This window comes from Camelus dromedarius, chromosome 29 (assembly GCF_036321535.1).
Source record: "Camelus dromedarius isolate mCamDro1 chromosome 29, mCamDro1.pat, whole genome shotgun sequence".
Taxonomy (NCBI): Eukaryota; Metazoa; Chordata; class Mammalia; order Artiodactyla; family Camelidae; genus Camelus; species Camelus dromedarius.
This window is the reverse complement of record NC_087464.1, coordinates 20,090,905-20,106,522: the sequence shown is the minus strand read 5'-3', so window position 1 is coordinate 20,106,522 and position 15,618 is coordinate 20,090,905. Positions and strand designations below refer to the sequence as shown.

At 34.5% G+C, this 15,618-nt stretch overlaps 1 protein-coding gene across 5 annotated transcripts in view; it reads left to right on the top strand.

Moving 5' to 3' along the window:
- Window positions 1-15,618, top strand: part of ZFAND6 (zinc finger AN1-type containing 6) — a 57,207-nt gene that overhangs the window by 18,160 nt on the left and 23,429 nt on the right. Inside the window, exon 2 of one of the 5 annotated variants that reach the window (XM_031440712.2) lies at window positions 10,779-10,939. The exons of 3 other annotated variants lie outside the window; for them this stretch is intronic. The gene's annotated coding sequence lies outside the window, so the exon portion shown is untranslated. Of the gene's footprint in view, window positions 1-10,778; window positions 10,940-15,618 lie in introns of those variants that run through there. One more of the 5 variants, XM_064480656.1, reaches the window with a different exon arrangement.

Sequence of the window (15,618 nt, the reverse complement as noted above, 5' to 3'; positions counted from 1 at the left end):
GAAACAGTCCCACCCCAAAATTTTTTTCTGAGTAATAAAGTATAATACATGGTAATTATTAGAAATTTAGGAAATGGATAGGCCAAAAAAATCACTCATAATCTAGCTACCTAGAGGTGAAAATGGATATCCTCTACACATGTATGTCCTAATTTTTTTGAATGAGAAGTCATATGCAAATACTGTTGTAAAAACCCAGATGGTGTGTGTGTGTGTGATTTTAGGGTTTATTATGAAATCTTTCTGTGTAATTATTCTTTATTCACTCAAAATATATGAATGCCTGCTATGTGTTAGGCAGATGTGCCAGTTGCTAAAGATACAGCATTAAAGGAAACAGCCCCTCCCACTAAAGATGCTTATATAAATCTTGTAAGTGATGACATCATTGTTAGTGACTCCATAGTGTTCTGTTGTGTGAAGCACCAGACTTTGTTTAACCAACCTTCTATCCTTTTTACTTTGGGACTGATTTTTTTTTTACTGTTAGAAACAGTGCCGCCATGATTATGTCCTTAGGATAAATTCATAGAAGTGGGATTTTGGATCAAAGTGTATGTGCATTTTTAACTTGTTCTAGAGAAAAGTTATTACTATTTTATATTCTCACCAAGAAGGCATATAAAGGCTAGTTTATCTACATGATAAACCAGCAGGTATGTTCATTTTTTAGTGATGGCCAGTTTGGTAAGTAAAATGTTTTTCTTTATTGAGGTATAATTTACACACCATAAAATTCATCCATTTAGTAAGTGTTCAATAATTTAAAATAAATTTATAGAGTTGTTTAATTACTACCACACTCCAGTTTTAGAACATTTATATCACTCCAAAAAGGTCCCTTGAGCCTGTTTTTAAATGGTCTTATTTCCATCCCCAGTCCTGGGTTACCAACCAATAGTCTACTCTTTGTCTGTAGATTTGCTCTCAACATTTCGTATAAATCGAATCATAGAATATGTGGTCTTTTGAGTTTCACTACTTTAACCTAGGATGTTTTTGAGGTATATCCAAGTTACAACATCTGTCATTAGCTTGGTCCCCTTCCTTTTTTTCCCCCTGTATTTAAATGGACTCATACAGTATCCTTTTGTGTCTGGTTTATTTCAGTTAGCATGTCTTCCGGGTTCATTCATCTTGTAGCATGCATGAGAATTTCACTCCTTTTCAAGGCTAAATAATATTCCACTGTGTGTGTGTGTGTGTGTGTGTGTGTGTGTGTGTGTGTGTGTGTGTGTGTGTGTTTCTCACATATATATCACATTTTGTTTGTCCTTTGTCCATTCATCCATCCACAGACATTTGGGTTGTTTCTACCTTTTGGCTATTGTGAGTTTTGCTACTACAAACATTGGTATATAAATATCTGTTCTGGTTCTTGCTTTCAGATCTTTTTGGTATATACCCAGAAGTGGAATTGCCAGATCATATGATAATTCTATATTTAACTTTTTGATGAACTGCCAAACTATCTTCTATGGAGGCTGCACCATTTTACATTCCCATCACCAATGCGCAAGGGTTCCAGTTATTCCACATCCTCACCAAAACATACTGACTTTTTGAGAATAGCCATCTTAATGGTATGAAGTGGTATCTCATTGTGGTTTTGATTTGTATTTCCTAATGATTAGTGATCTTGAGCATCTTTTCATGTGCTTATTGGCCATGCACAGGTGTACCTTCTTTGGGGATATGTCTGTACGAGTCCTTTGCTCATTTTTGGATTAGATTGTTTCTGGAGTTTTTTGTTGTTGAGTTGTAGGAGTTCTTTATACATTTTGGATATTAACCACCTGCCAGAGAAATCATTTGCATATATTTTCTCCATTCTGTGGGTTGTCTTTTTACTCTGTTAATAGTGCCCTTTAATGGACAAAATTTTTAAATTTTAATTATGTCCAAATTATGTTTCTTTTGTTCCTTGTGCTTTTGGTGTCATATCCAAGAAATCATTGTCAAATTGAGTGTTTATATCTTTTGCCATATGTTTTCTCCTAGGAGTTTTATAGTTTTAGCTCTTATGTTTAGGTCTTTGACCTATTTTCAGTTAATTTTTGCATGTAGTATAAGGTAAGGGTTCAGCTTCATTCTTTTGCATGTGGATATCCTATTTTCCTGGCACCATTTGTTGAAAAGACTGGAAAATGTTTCATACATTCCTGTAGTCTTTTATATTCCCATGCATGAGTTTTTCTCTTTATCCTCACCATCACTTGGTATGGTCAGTCTTTTTAAATTTAAGCATTCTAGGAGATGTGGAGTGGCATATCTCATTGTGGGGTTAATTTGCATTTCTTGAATAACTAATTACACTAATATTGAATGCTAATCTGCTATTTTTCTGGCTATAGCCTCTGTCATTCCAGTTCTCATTCTCCTTTTCCCAACAGATTTAGTATTAAGCTTTATCAAGACCTTCACTCTCAACACATCTTGTTTCTTCTTTTCCTCTGGTTTCAGTTCCCTCTTCAATGGCTTTTCTTCCCAGTATTCTTAGTTTCTAGTCTTGGACCAGTTCTACCAATTATACACTCTGCTTCTAAACCTAAGCTGCTGAATACTACCAGAGAAAATCACAAGAGTTTTATGTTTTGATACTGCTGTGAAAGTTTTTGTAACTTTTTAATTTGATTTAATTGCAAACTTATATAGAAGTTGCATGAACAGTACAAAGACCTCCCATTCCCTTTTGCTAGATTCTCAATTGTGCTTGTCCCATTTGCTTTCTCATATTCTCTGTCTGTCTCCATGTGTATGTGTATAAATATAGGCATGTTATTTTTTCCTGAATCATGTGAGAGTTAAGCTGGAGACCTACTCAGGTTACATAGCTATTAAGTGGTAAAGCAGGGATTTAAATCCAGATCTTTTTTTCTCTCCCCAGTATCTAGCGCATACGTGGTGCTCTGGAAATGCCTCTTGAATTGACCAGTGACTGCACCTTCCCTGTCAGAATCTGTATCTCATCTCTTCTTGGGGTTTTAGCATGTACAGGTGCTGGGGCTTTGGAATCAGACCCTCAGAATTCAAATCCTGGCTTTATGACTTACTAGCTATTTGACCTGAGCAAGTTCCATAATCACTAAGCCTCAGTTTCCTCATCTCTGAAATGAAGTTGTTTATAGTTCCCACCTGTAAGGGATATTATTGAGATTGGAGGGGGCAGTGCAAGTAGAGAATTTATCACGAACTCTCAGTTCTGTTCTTATCTTGTTCTGCTACTATGATTGAGCTGCTAATTTCTCTTAGTTTGTCCTGCCCCATGATCTTTTTACTGGCGGAGTAGATGAGACATCTAAGTGAATCAAGCAGTCAGTTAGCAAAAAGAGAAAGGTTTTGGCTAGAGTCATATTTGGAAGACATTTGCTCAGAGCTGCTAGTTAGAGCTTTGAAACTTGAGCTTTGTACATAAAAAGACAGATAACAGGTGATGGGACATTGAGATATAGGTCCAGGAGCCATATACATCCTTGGACATCCCAGTTTTCAAGTATTTTTTAGTTGGCCTTCTAAACTTTTGAAATATTTCGGAAATACCAACTTTTTGGCATCCATAAAATACAGAGTCATATACTTGGAATCAGTACAGAAATTTGAGGTAGCCTGATATTTACTGCCCCTTTTCTGTACCCTCTCCAAAAGTACATGTTTTTTCAATAAAATATTTTCTCTTGTTAGATAGAATATGTGTGACCCTCATTTGACAAATAGAAAGAGAAATCATCAAAGGAAATAATCCCAAAGTAAGATTTCATTAGTGTTATACTGTTTTTTAGTCAGTAAAATGTCAGTAACTATTCATTAGATTTTTTTTTTAATCAGAGAAAATGGAGCAGGGGGAATGCACATGAAACTAGAGAGTATACATGATAAGGGAGAGCATCACAAGAATCTGCTGCTTTGTATATGATTAAACTCCTAGCCATCAGTGTTGATAGTTTTCTCAGAATAATTATCCCTTTGAAGGAAATGGGTTACCAGTTCCTTTTACAGAATGAATTCCATGTAGATAAAATTTTTAATGTTATCTTTTATAATGCTGTCTTCCCATGAAAATCAGGAGTGAAATATTTTAGAAAAATAGCGCAGAGCTTTACTGATTTGTCATCAGTATCCTTGGTTTGATTGTCTCTGATAGAAACAGCTCCCAATTTTTAATATATACGTATCTTTAACACCTCACTGTGACCATGATTATTAACAGATGATAAAATTCTAGAATTTAAAATTTTACTGTCTGATAATGCAGAAAGCCTATTTCTTAGGTTAAGACCAAATCAATTGCAGTGATTATTCCATTGACATTTGGGGATAGAAGCTATTGTATATTTTCAATACCTTAACTTTTAAAATGACAGTGATACATAAATTGAGGGTGTTTATTAGTAAAGAGAGAACGGTATCCCGACCTGTTGATTGTGGCCATCTGAGTTCACATTTATGGTACATCTTAGGACACAACAAAAAATTATATATGAATAACGGTAGAAAGACAAATCTATTTCATACTGACCAGAAATCTTGGCATGCTAAATGAGTCTAAATGACGATCAGTTATTTTAGCAGAGGGAAAGGAAACTGAGTGTGATTGATAAAAAGAGGTAGAATTATTTTGTACTGCAGGTAAAATGTTGTTTGTATTACCTGTCATTTGTTAGACCTAGCTTCTTAAACAGAATAGAATGAAAAGGTATTAAGTAATGTTCAAAGTACCTAGAATGTAGGTAGCAAGATAATTGTACCCCAGAGTTTCTATAAGGTGTTAGCCACAGCTGAGCACTTTTAAATGATCATAATCCCAGGAGGTCTAATTGTTTCATAATTTACATTTGCCTAATCAGAATGTGTATTCTGAATGGGCATTCTCTCTCTTTGATGGAAACCTGTATTGCATAGTTAATTGGTTTTAGAACTTAAGGAAAAGCAGGAAAAGAAACCATATTAACCAAAGAAGTTCTCATTCTCTGCAAAATGTGAGCACTTTGGAATAGTATAGGCATAGTGTGTGTGTGTGTATTTAACACCTTTATTGTGGTATGGTTCCTGTAAACTATGCATATTTCAAATTTATAATTTGTTGAATTTTGATAGATGTATATACACCAATGAAACCACTACCACAATCAAGATAGCTAACATTTCCATCACTCTCTAAGAGGTGCAATTTTCAAATTTCCCATTTATCCCTTCCCACCCCCTTTACTTTCTGATAACCGTAAGTCTGTCAGTCTGTTTCTGTTTTGTAGATAAGCTCACTTGTGTCCTTTTTTCCCCACACATAAGGCAGAATAAGTGTATTGTAACTTTGTTCTGTGAAGTCAAACATTTGTATACCTGTTGCATATGTTACATTTTTTATTAAAAAAAAAAAAGCAAGCTAGGGGAAAGCTTGTAAAATGCTCACGTCTTTATGAGAAATAGCCATCTTGGTGAAGAAGGGCTTGCTTTCGCTCTTCTGTCAGTATAGGAGCGTAGCATTGGCAGTATTCTCATCTGAATTGGTCCTCACCCTCTGGAAATGATTTGAGGCAGAAAACATGATGGCAGGGATTTTTTTCTCTAAAATATTTACCTGTTTTCTCTAGCTGCCACAATTTTTCCACTTTATGTCACAAGTCTGAAAGGGCGTTAGTTATACAGCTTTGTTTGGCCTTACATGACCGACCACTTGGTATATACCTGTGGTACCAAACTGGAGTGAGGTCAATGAAGACTGGCTTTGCCATTTATTTAGATTGTATGGCAGGCATTTTCTATAAATTAAACAAGCTAAATGTGTATCTACAAGATTTTGAGAAGTATATGTTATATACAAACTTTGATATGGTGAAAATTGTAACTCCTTAATCTTAACGATAGTTTTAAAGTTATGATTATTTTGGGAAGGTATATAAAGTACCTGATACAGTGCTTGCTACAAGAGATACTTAAAAAATAGTGGTTCCAGTCCTCCCATTTCTATGCAATTTTGCCTGAGAAACTTCTTTTCTGTTTGCTGTTTGAGCTCTTTTATGTAGGAGGTGGATTGGTGAGTAGAGGAGAGGTCTGAATTTTCTTTATGCAAATTTTTATTTTTCTAACAACTTCTCAGTTTCTATAGAAACTATAGTTTCTGTAGTTCAAGTGGATCATACAGTATCAATCTCTTTCCCTTAGATTTGGCTATTCATCCTAAGTCATTTGCCATCCTTTCACTCACTTACCATGGGTTACAGTTTCCCATGTTTTATTGAAGATAGTGTTTGTGTTCCTGTTTCTTGTTCTTCTTGCAACTGCATGAGTTTGGAGAAAAACTTTTTTACTCTGTAATCTTGAAATTGAAAGTCCATGTGCTCTTTTTCTGTTATATCACAATGTCTCTCCAGAAATTCAAAGCAAAGTATATAAAATAGATCATCATTACCCAGGAGTAGTGTACTGTATTGTATTAGTTCAGGACTGTATCTTTATAAATTCTTCCTCTGTGGTTTAATCTCCACCTCCCTAAAATTTTACTCATGGTTTTGTTGGTTTTTTTGGGTTTTTTTGTTTTTTTTTTTTGCCCCAAAGCTGAGGAGCAAATCTCTACATATTAATACTCTTATTTTAGTTATCATGATTACTAAATGGTGAAAAGGTAAACCCTCTGGTTCCCTACCAACTACTGTAGTTAGTACTGACGACATTTTCTTATATCTAGACAACAAAGAATGTTTGCTAAAATTGTATATAAGGGTTCACCAAAGTTTATAGTGGAAGACTATTTTGCTTTTTATGTTTTATTTATGTTTTCTGATAGGTTTCTTTTGAGGTGCATTTTTCCCCTAATTTTAGTTGATCTAAGTTATTCTAAAGTTATCACCTTTCCAGTAATTTGAAACCATTTTCTTTTCAGCTGTAAATATGTACTTACTATATTCTGTGCTAAAATATTTCCCAGTATATATCTAAAGTAGTGGTTCTCAAACTTGAATCTAAGAATCCCTTGGGAACTTGTTAGGGAGTGCTAATCCTTGGGCTCAGCCTCCAGAAGTAGATTCATTAGGTATGGGGTAGGGCCTAGGATTTTGCAGTTTTCTGATGCTGTTAATCCATGTATTTGAAAAAACTGATATAAAGGTTATATAGGGAAATCCATGTTTAGTGATCAATTCAGGAAAACTCAAAAGACTTTTTTTTTGGTCTAATTTATATATTTAAATTTTTATTACTTTTATTGATGTATAGACTCATCATGTTATATAAATTACCGGTGTACAGTATACTGAGTCACATTTTTAAAGGTTATATTCCATTTATAGTTACAAAACATTTGCTTATATTCCCTATGTTCCCTCTCGCATTGCTAACCACTAGTTTGTTCTCTCTGTGAGTTGGCTTCTTTTTTGTTATATTCACTGGTTTGTTGTATTTTTTAGATTCCATATATAAGTGATATCATACAGTATTTGTCTTTTCTCTGACTTATTTCACTCAGCATAATGCCTTCCAAGTCCATTCATATTGCTGCAAATGGCAAAATTCCATTCTTTTTATGGCTGAGTAGTGTTCCATTGTTTATATAGACCACAGCTTCTTTATCCATTCATTTGTTGATGGACACTTAGGTTGCTTCCGTATCTTGGCAATTGTAAATAATGCTGCTATGAACATTGGGGTGCATGTATCTTTTTGAATTAGTGTTGTTTGTTTTTTTTTTCTTTTGGGTATATACCCAAGAGTGAAATTGCTGGGTCGTATGGTAGTTCTGTTTTTAGTTTTTTTGGGAAACCACATTTTCCACAGTGGCTGCACCAATTTATATTCCCATCAACAGTGCAGGAGGGTTCCCTTTTCTCCACATCCTCACCAAAATTTGTTATTCATATTCTTTTTGGTGATAGCCATTCTGACAGGTATGAGGTGATATCTCATGATTTTGATTTGCATTTCCCCGATGATTAGCAATGTTGGGCATCTTTTCATGTGCCTAATGGCCATCTGCATTTCCTCAGTTCTCCTGTCCATTTTTTAATTGGGTTGTTTGTTTTTTTGATGTTGAGTTAATATGAGCTATTTATATATGTTGGATATTAACCACCTGTCAGTTACATCATTTGCAAATATTTTCTACCATTCTGTAGGTTGTCTTTTCTTTTTGTCAATGGTTTCCTTTGCTGTGAAAAAGCTTTTAAGTTTAATTAGGTCCCATTTCTTAATTTTTGCTTTTATTTCCTTTGTTTTAGCAGACAAATTTTAAAAAATATTGCTACGGTTTATAATAAAATCCTGCTGTGATTTATATCAAAGACAACTATTCCTCATGTCTGCCTATGAGGAAAACAGACTTTTTAAACTTGCTTATCTCTTGAAATTTTGAATCATACTCTTGTTGGTCTTTGGTTCTGTGTGACTTAAAGCCAGGTGGTTGGGACTTTAACTTCCTGGCATATATTGAGGCTAGTGTTGGAGGTAGTTGGACTTCATCCAGCAGATTTAAGACCAGTAAATAAGAAGCTATTACAGGACACATTGTTGATGAAGTGGAAACAGTTTTCAGCTGAATGCTAAATAACTTCAATGAATACGGTGCCTAGTAATTTATTTTGTGTTTAGTTGCCATGTCTCTACTTTCTTTTAATCAGAACCATTTCCTTAGCATTTCTTTGTGTTTTATGACACTGACACTTTTGAAGAGTGACAGACCATTTATTTTTAGAATCTCCCTCAATTTGGGTTTGTCTGATGTGTCCTTGTAATTAAATTTAGGAAATGCAGTAGTTTTGGCAGAAAGGCTACATTAGTGCTGTGTGCTTCTCAGGGCATCACATTAGGAGGCACATATCCGTTTGTCCCATTATCCGGGATACCAACTTTGACCTTCTGATTGATATAATATCTGCCACGTTCTTCCACTTAAAAGCTATTATTTTTCCTTTTCCAGTAAGTAATTTGTGGGGAGACACTCTGAGACTCAGTATATGCTCTTCCTTATCAACCTTTCATCCACAAAGAATTTCAACATTCTTTGGTGATTTTGCCAAAGTCTCTGGTATAGTACTTGAAGTTCAAATGTTTAGTTGCACAAACTCAGTAATATAGGAGGGAGTCTGTTCTAACTGTTGAGTTCCTTAGCTTTAGGGAGGATTTTGTGTTGAACTGAAATTTGTCTTCTGACACACTGTTTCAAATTCTGTACTTTTGTGTCATGTGAGATAAGCCTACTCTTTTTTTCTCTTTAACAGCCCTTCGAAATGAATTCCCATTTTCTCTTGGTTACATAACTCCCATTTCTAACCAGTGTTTCTTGTGAGAGATAGCTGTCCTGAATTTATAACCATTCTGTTGATTTCCTGATAACACTCATTTATCAGTATCATACTTAACAGAGTACCAAATCCAGATACCAATTCTAGATGTGGTTTGATCAGTACAGTGGGTTGCTGCTGCCTATAATCTGGCTTGATGCTTGAGAGCACCAGGCTTTGGAGACAAATAAATCTGGATTGAAGTCCTAGGTCTTCCATTTATCAGCTCTCTGATTTTCAGCAAGTTCTTAGTACCTCTAAACTTCAGTTTCATAATCTGAAAAGATTTGGTAATAATTACACCTGCCTTTTAGGGTGGAATGAGGATTAAGTGTGCATGTAAAATTCTGGAAATGGTGTCTGTCCATAATCACTAATTAAATATTAATTATTGTCAATATAGAAAGCATGCTTCTGTTTTACAGCCCAAGATTGGTACGATTTCTTTTTTAGCTGTTGTATTTTACTGTGAGCTCATTTAAACCTGTGGTGAAAATCAAAGTTTTAGTAAGTTCTACTGAAGCACAGTTAGACTCTTGAACAAATATTTTAAAACTTGTATGAATATTCTATCAAGTTAGAACTCATATAGTTTTGAATTATTTCTTGTTATTTATACAGTAGAAGTAGATTATAAAGAAACATTTGAGTTATTTTGAATGAACCATAAAACCTTTAGTCTTCCTTTATTGCATAATAAATAATGCTATCAATTTTTCAGCTTTAAATAATACTTTAAAAATTAGACAGTGTGTTTGTGTGGGGGGATTGGCCAGTGAATTTTGAGTGTTTGGATGTTGTTTCTTATGGTGTTTTTAAACGATGTTGTTAATATAGATAGTAAATTTATTCTGTGAAATCCTAAAACTTTTCCTAAAACTTACTTATAAAAATTGAGGTTAATAATATACATGTAAGGGAAAATTATTTACCTAGGTATTTTAAAACATTTTGATTGAATGCAGTTTTATTTTCTAGACAAGGTAACACTTGATTAACCTGTAGTAATAATGATACTGTAGAAATTTGAATCCGTGGGGAAATGTGCTATAAACCTTCATTGTAAATGTTAGAAAATTGACTCCTCTTTCCGTCTCAATGAGACCAAGAATCTTTCTCCCCAATCAGGAGGGTCCCAAGGGATATTCTTGGGACACTGAGGGTACCTCCCTGACTATCTCTTCATAAAAGTTGTTCTTTAATTGGTTTATGCTAAAGAAATTAGCTAAATTTTTAGAAAAATACATAGTTTTGCCTACTTTGGGTACAAATGATTATAAAAATAATTTTTTTTCTTACCTAGCCTTTGGTCAGGTGAAGAAAAATCTGTGTGTTATATACTATATTATACATTGGTGTCAGATACCAATTGAAATACTCTTCTTAATTTTATATAACCCTTTTTATGTAGCTGTAATAGTGAAAGCACTCCTTAAAATTTTAGACAATTAAAATGTCGATAGTCAATTTTAACTGTCTCAACTCTGTTTCGTGTTAAATGTGTTACAGGAATGAATCTGAAGTCTGCTGCAGTAAAACACTGAAGGCTTTAAAATGTTTTCTTGCATAAAACTCAAACTTTAAGTAGCTGCTTATGAGGATAGGGAAGGCAGGAAGCTAATGTCTGTCTCAAGATACAGGACAGCTGTTTGCTCATCAACCTCAACTGTGTGAGTAGACTTAAGCCTGGGACCTATGTAATTCGGCATAATACCTAAAACGTTAAATCTTAAGTGCTTGAAGATACACTTAAGTCAGCATGATGAGGTATTTTTTTAGGGTCTGACTTTTTTTTTTTTTTTTTTTCTGGTGGGTAGGATATTGAGGGTGGAGAGGATAGTAGATGTTTATTGATAGAGTACTTTTGAGAATAACACTTAATAACTAAATATGATTAGTACCATGCATTTTTCATCATTATTCTATTACTGTGAAACAAAAAGTTATAATTATTGATTGCTGTTTATTTTGCAGTTGATTTCAGCCTTTTAAACATGATTTGACCAAACAATCATAAAAATGTATTTTGAGAATATGATGTTAGATGTTAATATAAAAAATTGCTCCTGGAGATAATTTAATAATTTAAATTATAATTAATAATTTTTACAATAGCTCTGTTTAATCAGAGAGAGCGTATACTTCAAAATAAAGGAACTCTTGTTCCCTAAATGCATTTGAAAGTCTTTTACACTTGCCAACTATGTTTTTAAAGTGCTTTGATATAATATAAATACCTGAACAAAATATTCCTCTTTTTCTCTTACTAAAAGCTATCACCTTGAGAATCAATTCGGGGGAAAAAAAGAATCAATTTGGGATGGAGGAGTCTGATTTTGTTTTTCCCCTACTTTCCTCTGTTTTTTAATTTTGTTTTTGTTTTCCCTCCTTCATGGATTTAGGAATAAGACTCTTAATTGAATGTTTTTCCCCCTTAGAGGAAAGCCTGATTTGTAAAGATGAGGTAATTAAAGTATAAGACATTGCCGTGAGCAATATGATGAGCATGTAGATAAAATTTATAAAATCTTATTATTTATTTTTGAGGCATGGAGTAGAAGGAATATTATTTGCACTGAGATGAATTTACTTTCATATCACGTGTGTTGGCTGAAGGAAAATAAAAACTGACTGACTTTAGAATCAGTGAATGGGAAGACATTTAGAAAGCATATGAAGAATATACACTGAATATGAGTATTCTTATGAAAGTAGTTAAAGGGTACATGGCAGAAATGAAGAGATACATGTAGTTGCCTTGCAAAGTCGTTAAAAAAAAAATGAGATTTCAGTCCGGCCAACTTTTTTCCTTTCTGGATTGGTCAGTAAATATACAGCACTGTGTGAATTCCAGGATTACCTAGTTTCTAATTTTTTGATAGCTCTAAAGAAATCTTTTTTTCTTTCTGTTTTTTTGTAATGGAGGTACTGGGGATCAAACCCAGGACCCTCCTGCATGCTAAGCAGGGACTCCACCACTGAGCTATACCCACCCTCCAAGAAATCTTGTTTAATGATGGCAAGTCTCATTTTAATGAAGTTTTAGGATCTGTAATATGAGATTTAACTCTCCAGTTTACAGTCATTTGGCATTTCATTCGTAATTTAATTTGGTGCTTTTTCTTTAAATAGTACTCCAAAACATATCCCTCCTCTCTTTATTTAATTAGTGTCAAAAATAAAGAAATTGTTCAGTGAAGGAAGCTTTTAGAACATACAGTAAAACTTTGATTTTTAGGATGAAATTATGCAGAATGGACACAAAATAGGAAAAGAGAGAAGCTTTTAAAACTATAGAGAATTTGAGGGGAAACTGTATGCCAGTAAATTGGTCCCCAGTTTTCATTTCTCCTTTTGTCTCTCTGAGATGTTTCCTTGTGTTCTATATTGCTTTTCTCCCAAGCAGGTAGAGGAAAGTGCTAAGAAGCTAATTAACTTTCCTGGGCTAGAAAATTCACTTAGGAGTGTGTGAGCGCCACACATAAAACTCTTGCTACTCTATCCCCTGTCGTGTCATACCCGTTACCTTACCACGTAGGCTTTTTGTTGATCTTGCACCCACTTGTATAGTAGAGTTTTGTGTAGATTATATATGTGTTTTAGCTTCTTATATTGTTGTGTTTTGCAGTATGCATTAACACGAGGTTCCTGAGCTACATTTAAGGCCATGTAACATGATTAAGTACCCAGGCTGTATGTAGAGACAGGCGGCCTGATTCAGATCCTAACTATTCCTTTAAACAACCATGTGGCACTGAGCAAATGACTTAAGTTTTTCTGTGATTTAGTTTTTCTAATCTGTAAAATAGATACAGTAATAATTTGCTACCTGATACGGGGTCTTGTGAGGTTTAAATAAGGCATCAGTGCTGCAAATTATTATCATTATTATTATCTTTTATTTCTTCTTTGAGAGGCATAATACTAAGTGGGCTATTATAAATCCTTAAAGTAATAGATTTTAAGGCTTTAGAATTAAGAATTTGGAACTCACAAAATAGGGTATTTTCAGTTAGGTGTCATGGGAGACATCTCTATATTAGCTTACTTTCTTGCCTAAGTAAGTTCTCAGTCTTCTACCTATCTAGCCCAGTTTCAGTTTCTCAGTAGCCACATGTGGCTAGTGTATTGGACAGTGCTGTTCTAGATAGTTGGGTTTTAATCTGTGTAATGTATTAATGTATTGATGTATTAATATATTGATGACGCACAGCTGTATGCGTCTGGAATGTGAAAGATTGGTTCTTGCATCAGGTATAACTCCACAAAGGAAAAGGAAAGGAAACCAGAATATTTCTTGAAGAATGTTGGCGAAAGTTAGGAATATTTTCTCTAGGTTTTAGGTAATGTGATTTGTAGGAAATTTACCAAAGTTATTATAATGTTATTTTAAAGTAAGATGAAGGCATAGAAGGGTAAATTAAGCAGTGTTGCAAGTTTTGAGTTCTGTCAGTGACCGCTTCTTGGATTAAAGTGAGCCATTTTTTTTACATTCAGATGCTGATAGAGTGCTCTCTAATCTAGAAGCACCTTTGAAAGACTGGTAGTGTTACAGATGGTGCATTGACTCATTCTGGAAGGACTAGGTATCAGTAAGAGAATATCCTCTGTTGGGGATGATCCTCCTAAAGCCTAAAAGTAGTCTGCATTTCAGCACTTTCTCATTACCAGAGTGGAGTTGAGTAGTTACTATTTGGCACACAAAGCCTAAATTATTTACTGTTGGGCCCTCTTTAGAGAAAAAGTTTACCAATTGTAATCTACAGTGCTGGGGATACAACCCTGAAAAAAACTAAATAATTGTTTTGTGTGTTTAGTTTTTCTCTTACATTACTCAGTCCTTACAGACCATATTATTTGTTCATTGTTAATGTTTCATTTCATAGTGAAGGGTGATGTAGATTACTGTATAGCTGTCATAACTCTGTATTTGTGTAGGTATGTTTCCTTAGTAGACTTCTCCCTGAAATGAGAAACAAAGAGCTGTCTGCTCATACTCTGTCCAAGGGTAGACTTCAGTTTGGGGTGTGTGGATAGGAAACTAGAATGAGGAAGACTTTACTCTGGGGTGCCAGTGTCCCAGAATAGGCCAAAGAGGAAAATACAATGAATTGTAATTGGTTTCAGGATTTAATAAAATTAATAATTCTATTGTTTTATCAAGAATATTCATACCTCACACACACACACACAAAAGCTTAAAAAAAGGATATTCTTAAGTGAAAGTGGCTTTTTGGGTGGCAAGGTAGGTAAGAGTGTGGTGACTAAGAATACGGTGATTGGTGACTGCTAGTACAGTTGGCTTCTGCTGCCCTAGCTTCGTGCTAAGGCTCCGGCTTGTTTTACCCTCCATTGCTTTTACGCTGCCCATCAACAGCACAGTGAAAAGGCAAATCGCAAGTTCTTGTTTTTATGAAAATAATTTTGACCTCCTGGACCTCTAAAAGGATCTCAGCAGTCCCCAGTGGGAGTCCATAGATAAGCTTTGGGGACTACTGATTTAGGGCATGGATTCCAGCTAGACGGCTGAGGTTGACTTTTGGCTCCACCGCTTACTAGCTGTGTGACTTTAAGCCGTTTATTTCAATCTCTCTATACTTCAGTTTCCTCATCTGTGAAATGAGGGTGGTGATAATACCTATGTCATAGGCTTGTTACGAGGATTAAAGGAGTTGATATAAAGTACTTATACTTGGCACACAAAGCACTATACAAATATTGTTAAATAAAACTGAATAGTAAAGCCAGTTATTTGTGTAAAAAGTGTTGTACAAAGTTCCAGAATAGGAAAGATTTAAATTTAGAGACTGAGCACATACAACAGAAGAAATCAAGGAGAAATACTCATTTACAAATATTGGAAACTAAGTTGGAGGTTTGCATTAGGAGAAGAGATTTCTTAACGGGGTTGGGACAGGGAGGTGAAGTGCAGTCTCCATGGTTGAATTAAAAGGTTTAAGGTCAAAGAAGAGAAACTAAAAAGGAGGGTCATACATGTGGATCTTGCACACATAGACCTTTTTTTATGTTAGTCTTTTGGAGAAGAATGAATGAACGCTCATGAATGTGGAAACCACTGGGAAATTTTGAGTGGGTTTACTGTTTTGCAAAAAAAAAAAATGAGTTGTGGATCCACCTTGTGCAGATAATAACTATATCTTAATTCTTTAAGGTATGCAATATAGAATGTAGGTCAATTTGAGAACATAAGTATTGACTACAACTTTAATTATAAAATTACTATGTTTGGTTTGCTAAATTAGGCAAATTGCTAAATGAACCCCTCTCCAAGTGGACTAAATTAGAAAAGTTACCCAAAAGCTTGGAGCATGAGGCTAAGCCTCCTTGT